Here is a 9,308-nt window from a genome sequence, read left to right on the forward strand (position 1 = left end):
AATATATGCATGCTACCTCTTTTAGCATTGCGTTGGTTTTCCCCGAAGAGGAAGGGATGTTGCAGCAAAGTAGCGTAAGTATTTCCCTCAGTTTTTGGGAACCAAGGTATCAATCCAGTAGGAGGCTATGCGCGAGTCCCACGTACCTGCACACAACAAATAAATCCTTGAAACCAACACAAATAGGGGTTGTCAATCCCTATAGGGCCACTTACGAGAGTGAGATCTGATAGATATGATAAGATAATTTTTTTGGTATTTTTATGATAAAGATGCAAAGTAAAATAAAGGCAAAGTAAATAACTAAGTAGTAGGAGATTGATATGATAAAGATAGACCCGGGGGCCATAGGTTTCATTAGTGGCTTCTCTCGAGAGCATAAGTATTCTACGATGGGTGAACAAATTATTGTTGAGCAATTGACAGAATTGAGCATAGTTATGAGAATATCTAAGTATGATCATGTATATAGGCATCACGTCCGAGACAACTAGACTGACTCCTGCCTGCACCTACTACTATTACTCCACTCATCGACCGCTATCCAACATGCATCTAGAGTATTAAGTTAAAAACAGAGTAACGCCTTAAGCAAGATGACATGATATAGAGGGATGGACTCATGCAATATGAAGAAAACCCCATCTTGTTATCCTCGATGGCAACAATACAATACGTGCCTTGCTGCCCTTACTGTCACCGGGAAAGGACAACGCAAGATTGAACCCAAAGCTAAGCACTTCTCCCATTGCAAGAAAGATCAATCTAGTAGGCCAAACCAAACTGATAATTCGAAGAGACTCGCAAAGACAACCAATCATACATAAAAGAATTCAGAGAAGATTCAAATATTATTCATAGATAGACTTGATCATAAACCCACAATTCATCGATCTGAACAAACACACCGCAAAAAGAAGATTACATCGAATAGATCTCCACAAGAGAGGGGGAGAACATTGTATTGAGATCCAAAAGGAGAGAAGAAGCCATCTAGCTACTAACTATGGACCCGTAGGTCTGAAGTAAACTACTCACAGTTCATCGGAGAGGCTATGGTGTTGATGTAGAAGCCCTCCGTAATTGATGCCCCCTCCGGCGGAGCTCCGAAACAGGCCCCAAGATGGGATCTCGTGGATACAGGAAGTTACGGCGGTGGAATTAGGGTTTTGACTCCGTATCTGATCATTTGGGGGTACGTGGCTCTATATAGGAGGAAGAAGTACGTTAGTGGAGCAACAAGGGCCCCACGAGGGTGGAGGGCGCGTCTGGGGGGTAGGCGATCCCCCTACCTCATGGGCTCCTGTTATGTGGCTTGACGTAGGGTCCAAGTCTCCTGAGTTGTATTCGATGAGAAAATCACGTTCCCGAAGGTTTCATTCCGTTTGGACTCCGTTTGATATTCCTTTTCTTCGAAACCCTAAAACAGGCAAAAAACAACAATTCTAGGTTGGGCCTCCGGTTAATAGGTTAGTCCCAAAAATAATATAAAAGTGGATAATAAAGCCCAATAATGTCCAAAACAGTAGATAATATAGCATGGAGCAATCAAAAATTATAGATACGTTGGAGACGTATCAAGCATCCCCAAGCTTAATTCCTGGTCGTCCTCGAGTAGGTAAATGATAAAAATAGAATTTTTGATGCGAAGTGCTACTTCGCATAATTTTAATGTAATTCTTCTTAATTGTGGTATGAATATTCAGATCCGAAAGATTCAAGACAAAATTTCATATTGACATACAAATGATAATACTTCAAGCATACTAACTAAGCAATTATGTCTTCTCAAAATAACATGGCCAAAGAAAGTTCATCCCTACAAAATCATATGGTTTAGTCATGTTTCATTTTTGTCACACAAGAATGCTATCATCATGCACAACCCCGATGACAAGCCAAGCAATTGATTCATACTTTAGTAATCTCAAACCTATAAACTTTCACGCAATACATGAGCGCGAGCCATGGACATAGCACTATAGGTGGAATAGAATATAATGAGGGGGGGTTATGTGGAGAAGGAAAAAAAGGAGAAAGTCTCACATCAACGAGGCTAATCAATGGGCTATGGAGATGCCCACCGATTGATGTTAATGCAAGGAGTAGGGATTGCCATGCAACGGATGCACTGGAGCTATAAATGTATGAAAGCTCAACAAAATAAACTAGTGGGTGTGCATCCAACTTGCTTGCTCACGAAGACCTAGGGTACTTGAGGAGGCCCATTGTTGGAATATACAAGCCAAGTTCTATAATGAAAAATTCCCACTAGTATATGAAAGTGATAACATGAGAGACTCTCTACTATGAAGATCATGGTGCTACTTTGAAGCACAAGTGTGGCAAAGGATAGTAACATTGTCCCTTCTCTCTTTTTCTCTCATTTTCCTTTTTTTATATTTGGGCCTTTTCTTTTTTTATGGCCTTTCTCTTTTTTGGGGGGCCTTATATTTTTTTAAGGCCTTTCTCTTTTTTAATTCCTCACTTGGGACAATGCTCTAGAAAATGATGATCATCACACTTCTATTTATTTACAACTCAATGATTGCAACTCGATACTAGAACAAAGATGACTCTATATGAATGCCTCCGGTGGTGTACCGGGATATGCAATGACTCATGAGTGACATGTATGAAAGAATTATGAACGGTCGCTTTGCCACAAACACTATGTCAACTACATGATCATGCTAAGCAATATGACAATGATGAATGTGTCATCATGCACGGAATGATGGAAAGTTGCATGGCAATATATCTCGGAATGGCTATGGAAATGCCATAATAGGTAGGTATGGTGGCTGTTTTGAGCAAGATATAAGGAGGTTTATGTGTGAAAGAGCGTATCATATCACGGGGTTTGGACGCACCGGCGAAGTTTGTGCCAACTCTCAATGTGAGAAAGGGCAATGCATGGTACCGAAGAGGCTAGCAAGGATGGAAGGGTGAGAGTGCGTATAATCCATGGACTCAACATTAGTCATAAAGAACTCACGTACTTATTGCAAAAATCTACAAGTCATCAAAAACCTCGGTACTATGCGCATGCTCCTAGGGGGATAGATTGGTAGGAAAAGGCCATCGCTCGTCCCCGACCGCCACTCATAAGGAAGACAATCAAATAACACCTCATGTTTCAAATTTATTAAATAACGTTTACCATACGTGCATGCTACGGGACTTGCAAACCTCAACACAAGTATTTCTAAATTTCACAACTACTCAACTAGCACGACTTTGATATTATTACCTCCATATCTCAAAACAATCATCAAGCATCAAACTTCTCTTAGTATTCAAAACACTCTTAAGAAAATTTTACTAACTTTGAATACCTAGCATATTAGGATTTTAAGCAAATTACCATGCTATTTAAGACTCTCAAAATAATCTAAGTGAAGCATGAGAGATATCAATAGTTTCTATAAAACAAATCCACCACCGTGCTCTAAAATATATAAGTGAAGTACTAGAGCAAAACTAAATAACTCAAAAGATATAAGCAAAGCACATAGAGTATTCTAGCAAATTCCAAATTATGTATGGCTCTCTCAAAAGGTGTGTACAGCAAGGATGATTGTGGTAAACTAAAAAAATAAAGACTCAAATCATACAAGACGCTCCAAGCAAAACACATATCATGTGACGAATAAAAATATAGCTCGAAGTAAACTTACCGATAGAAGTAGACGAAAGAGGGGATGCCTTCCGGGGCATCCCCAAGCTTTGGCTTTTATGTGTCCTTAGATTATCTTGGGGGTGCCATGGGCATCCCCAAGATTAGGCTCTTGCCACTCCTTGTTCCATAATCCATCAAATCTTTACCCAAAACTTGAAAACTTCACAACACAAAACTTAAAGTAGAAAACTCGTGAGCTCAGTTAGCGAAAGAAAACAAAAGAGTACTTCAAGGTACTTTAATGAACTCATTCTTTATTTATATGGGTGTTATACCTACTGTATTACAACTTCTCTATGGTTTATAAACTATTTTAATAGCCATAGATTCATCAAAATAAGCAAACAACACACGCAAAACAGAATCTGTCAAAAACAGAACAGTATGTAGTAATCTGTAGCTAACGCAAGATCTGGAACCCCAACAATTCTAAAATAAATTGCTGGATGTGAGGAATTTATCTATTAATCATCTTCAAAAATAATTAACTAAATAGAACTTTCCAAATAAAAATGGCAGAAGTTCTCGTGAGCGCTAAAGTTTCTGTTTTTTATAGCAAGTTCAACAAGACTTTCCCCAAGTCTTCCCAACGGTTCTAATTGGCACAAACACTAATTAAACACAAAAAACACAACCAAAACAGAGGCTAAATAATTTATTTATTACTAAGCAAGAGCAAAAAGCAAGAAATAAAAATAAAATTGGGTTGACTCCCAACAAGCGCTATCGTTTAACGCCCCTAGCTAGGCATAACAAGCAAGAATAGATCTAGGTATTGCCATCTTTGGTAGGCAATCCATAAGTGGCTCTCATAATAGATTCATAAGGTAATTTAAGCTTATTTCTAGGAAAGTGTTACATGCCTTTCCTTAATGGAAATTGGAATCTAACATTTCCTTCCTTCATATCAATAATTGCACCAATCGTTCTAAGGAAAGGTCTACCAAGAATAATAGGACATGAAGGATTGCAATCTATGTCAAGAACAATAAAATATACGGGCACATAATTTCTATTTGCAACAATAAGAACATCATTAATTCTTCCCATAGGTTTCTTAATAGTGGAATCTGCAAGGTGCAAGTTTAGAGAGCGATCATCAAAATCACGGAAACCTAACAAATCACACAAAGTCTTTGGAATCATGGAAGCACTAGCACCCAAATCACATAAAGAATATCATTCATGATCTTTAATTTTAATTTTAATAGTTGGTTCCCACTCATCATAAATTTTTCTAGGGATAGAAACTTCCAATTCAAGTTTTTCTTCATAAGATTGCATCAAGGCATCAACGATATGTTTAGTAAATGCTTTATTTTGACTATAAGCGTGAGGAGAATTTAGCACGGATTGTAACAAGGAAATACAATCAATCAAAGAGCAATTTTCATAGTTAAATTCCTTGAAATCCATAATAGTGGGTTTAGCAACATCTAGGGTTTTAATTTCTTCAATCTCACTTTTATCAAATTTAGCATCAAGGTCAAAAGATTCAGAATTCTTGGAACGCCTTCTATGTAAAGGTGGGTCATGTTCAGTCCCATCATTATCGAGATTCATATTGCAAAACAAAGATTTAATAGGCGACACATCAATAACTTTTAGATCTTCATCATTATTTTCATAGGAACTAGAAGAACACGCTTTTATAAAGGCATCTTTCTTAGCACGCATCCTAGCGGTTCTTTCTTTGCACTCGTCAATGGAAATTCTCATGGATTTGAGAGACTCATTGATATCATGCTTAGGAGGAATAGATCTAAGTTTCAAAGAATCAACATCAAGAGCAATTCTATCAACGTTCCTAGCCTAATCATCAATCTTAAGCAATTTTTCTTCAATTATAGCATTAAAATTCTTTTGCAAAGTAATAAATTCTTTAATATTAGAATCAAAATCAGAGGGCATCTTATTATAATTTCCATAAGAATTGTTGTAGGAATTACCATAATTATTAGAGGGATTACTAGGATAAGGCCTAGGGTTGAAATTTCCTCTATACGCGTTGTTACCAAAATTGTTCCTACCAACAAAATTCACATCCATAGATTCATTATTATTTTCAATCAAAGTAGACAAGGGCATATCATTAGGATCAGAAGAAACACTCTTATTAGAAAATAATTTCATAAGTTCATCCATCTTTCCACTCAAAACATTAATTTCTTCTATCGCATGCACCTTTCTATTAGTAGATCTTTCAGTATGCCATTGAGAATAATTAACCCTTATATTATCTAGGAGTTTAGTAGCTTCTCCTAAGGTGATTTCCATAAAGTGCCTCCCATGGCCGAATCTAAAAGATTTCTAGAAGCGAAATTCAATCCGGCATAAAAATTTTGTATAATCATCCACAAATTTAAACCATGAGTAGGGCAATTACGTATCATTAATTTCATTCTCTCCCAAGCTTGTGCAACATGTTCATGATCAAGTTGCTTAAAGTTCATAATATCGTTTCTAAGAGAGATGATCTTAGCGGGAGGAAAATACTTAGAGATAAAAGCATCTTTGCACTTGCTCCATGAATCAATACTATTTTTAGGCAAAGACGAAAACCAAGCTTTAGCACGATCTCTAAGCGAAAAAGGAAATAGCTTCAATTTAACAATATCACTAGATCATTGCTGGCGCGCGTTGCCGCACCCGTCCTTTTTTTACTATAGTATGAAGTGCTAGGAATTTATGTAAAAACATGGAGTTGTTTATCAACAAATTTTTTGTTTTCTTTCCAAACTTGAGTCCATAATGAATGTTTAATCATTTTCAATGGGTTGGTTATGCACCTTATTTGTAGATACTTGGAAGACATGCTAATGTTTGTAATATAAATATGAACAATAGGAAAAACTGATAGACACAGTGCATATTTCTCAATCTAACACTTGATGTATCCAAATGGTCAGTGTGCTGGCCGGTATCAGGCAAAACTAGATCTTAAAAACAACTATATCTAAAGGAAACCATTTATAACACCCAGTATCATTGTTTAATTCAAGCTATAATAAAAAAATCACAAAATACAAATCAAACTGACAGCAAATTAGCATAGGTACTTCCCCAAGCCATAGCACTAAACTTTAAGAAGCAATGTGTCATCCTCAGTCAGCTACACGTACATACATGCACCATCAGCACCTCAATCGTGCATTAGCGCTAATCCAGTCAGAAACAAGAGCACAATACTTCCATCTCCGTTCGATGCTCAATTGGTAGCTCGCAGACAAGTTGGCACCTATTAAGTTATAAAATAGCAAGTCTTATTTCTTTAATAATCACAACATTCAGATTATGAGTGTGAGATGTTAGATGATAATACTATTTCCTTTTAAATTTTAAGGAAATATATGAATTAGCAACAATGCTAAATAAAACATCAACGCTGGTAATGAGTCTTTGATACGTGAACATGAAATATCCCAAGCCATGCTAAACAAAACATCAGCACTGGTAATGAAAGTGAAATCCTCTAGTGGAAATGAAAACTATAACACAGGAAGTACGATCAGATTTCAACTTTATCAATCTAAATAGTGAAGTTTACTTTAATGACCTCAATAGTCAAGATCCCCTCTTCTAGTATCCTTGAAACAAAAACATAAAACTACTTTTAACTTCGTACTGCATGAAAATGGGATCACAAAGGCAGAGGAGGAAATAATATAAGACTCATTAACTCAGTCTGGCAGGAACATTTGGGTTAACACCAGCATCTAGTAAGCAGTTCATCATACCAGGTAGGACACTGTTCATTGCTGCCATCAAGTAATGCCCATATAGTCAATTTTATTCACATCAGCACCGGCCTGTATAAATAAATTATAATTTATTAGAGCAAGTGCTTGAGATGTCATCTACAGAAAATGTATGGACCAATAAATAAAGTTGCATCTATAGACTACATACTGAAGGAAGCTCCATAAATAAAAATTGTGAAGTGATGCCTCATAAAAATAGCAAGAAGGATTCGAATAGTATCCTCACATATATAACAAAAACCATGTTTTTCATTCATTTCTTCAATCTATTGAAATAAAATTGCTAAGTGTAGATCCTCCTTTATGACGGGCTTGTTTCTAACTATAATTTATTTATTTTAAGGAAAGATATCTATGTAAAGCTTGGAATGGACATCAACATTTGAGAATTGCCGGAATGGCTGCTCTGTGATGTCTGATTCTAAGAGCCGAATAGGTTCCGTGGTGTTTTCCAGGTTAGTGGATAACTACAAAAAAATTAACCTAGCACCCATACACACGCCTGGTGGATACCACAGGAACCCATTTCCAATAAGGAGGTTAGGTGTTACTACTAAAAACATGCGTTCTTCTAATTAGATTTTACCTTTGCTTCTTGGAGAAGATATATATTCCCTGGACATCTTTGTGTATGCTCACAAGACATAACAGAAAAAGGAACCAGAACATGAAGTAATTCTTAGAGAAAATCTGCATAATTGCTACTCTAGCATCGGTAATCATTTGCCTTGACCAATCATTTACTTTAGAGAAAATCTGCACAAATCCATTTAACTTGGAGCATGATGGAAAACCAAATCAACAAATAGAGAACTTTAAAACAAAATTAAGTGCCGCTATCCACCGGAGGTGGAAACTTAAGAATTCCCAAAATGCGCTAGTAATAACCTGTCCAATGGCCATTTGAGATTGAAAACTAAAAGATTCCCCAAATCAAAATGCCAGAACCAGTCTCCAAGATTTACCCGAAACAATTGAATCCAACCAGTATGGACACCACCTGCACAAAATAAGGATTGGTAAGATATTAGAACATTGTAATCATTGCGTGGAAGAGGGGTTGTACAGGAAAGAAACAAATGTAGATAGAGAGTAACCAAGCCAAGAACCATGCTGCTAGAGGTTCTGTTGCTGGAGTAGTAAAGGTGATCGGAGAGTGCCAGGTGAGGTAAGCTTATATGCACAGATGCTTGTACTAGAGAAAACAAAAAGTCACACCTACTGCATTATGCGTCACAGGCAAGTGGCACACATCATCCACCATGAGTCAACCAGAAACTGAAGATTGAGTACTTCCGTCAAACTACAACAGATCGGTTTTGCCCGTCGAACAGACAAACAGTCGAGCGCCAGTTCGTACCAACCTGATCGGCGTGAGGTCCATGAGGCCCGAAGCCGGGACGTGTTGCCCTGCTAACCTCTCTGCAAGTAACCTGGTCTCGTCACGACTCCACATTTTAATAGTGAATTATAAAATTACCCCTGAAAGAAATGGTTATGCAGTCAGTCCAGGACGTCTGTATATGGATGTCACATAAACTCAATATAACATGCAGTATTCCCAGGTGGATCAATGATATTCAGGTACTCAAGTTTGACAACTTTCGATTCAAATTTCTTGAAGTCTCTAATATACTGACCACCTTCTGTTGACCAATTTATTCTACTCTAGAAGTCAGATGCAGAATAAATTGGAAGTTGCACTTGAAGGAACCTATCTTACTGCCATTCCAGACCCTCGAAGTGATGCACGCCCTGAGCCCCTCCCAACCGAGAGGGCCCCCCAATTAGAAACTGGTCAGATGTTTGTACATACCACTAGTTGGTTGCTCGACGTGGTGGATCTGGCGACGGCGCGCCCGAGA

The 9,308-nt window shown here is 37.5% G+C and overlaps 1 long non-coding RNA gene across 1 annotated transcript; it reads right to left on the reverse strand.

Annotated features, from left to right (window-relative positions):
- Nucleotides 1-7,275: 7,275 nt before the first annotated feature.
- On the reverse strand, nt 7,276-8,926 carry LOC125556381. Its single transcript, XR_007305071.1, has 3 exons — nt 8,808-8,926; nt 8,332-8,443; nt 7,276-7,491 (listed from the first exon to the last, which is right to left on the reverse strand). It is a non-coding gene; the product is annotated as an uncharacterized LOC125556381 (long non-coding RNA).
- Between the last annotated feature and the right edge of the window lie 382 nt (nt 8,927-9,308).

This window comes from Triticum urartu, chromosome 5, assembly GCF_003073215.2.
Source record: "Triticum urartu cultivar G1812 chromosome 5, Tu2.1, whole genome shotgun sequence".
Taxonomy (NCBI): domain Eukaryota; kingdom Viridiplantae; phylum Streptophyta; class Magnoliopsida; order Poales; family Poaceae; genus Triticum; species Triticum urartu.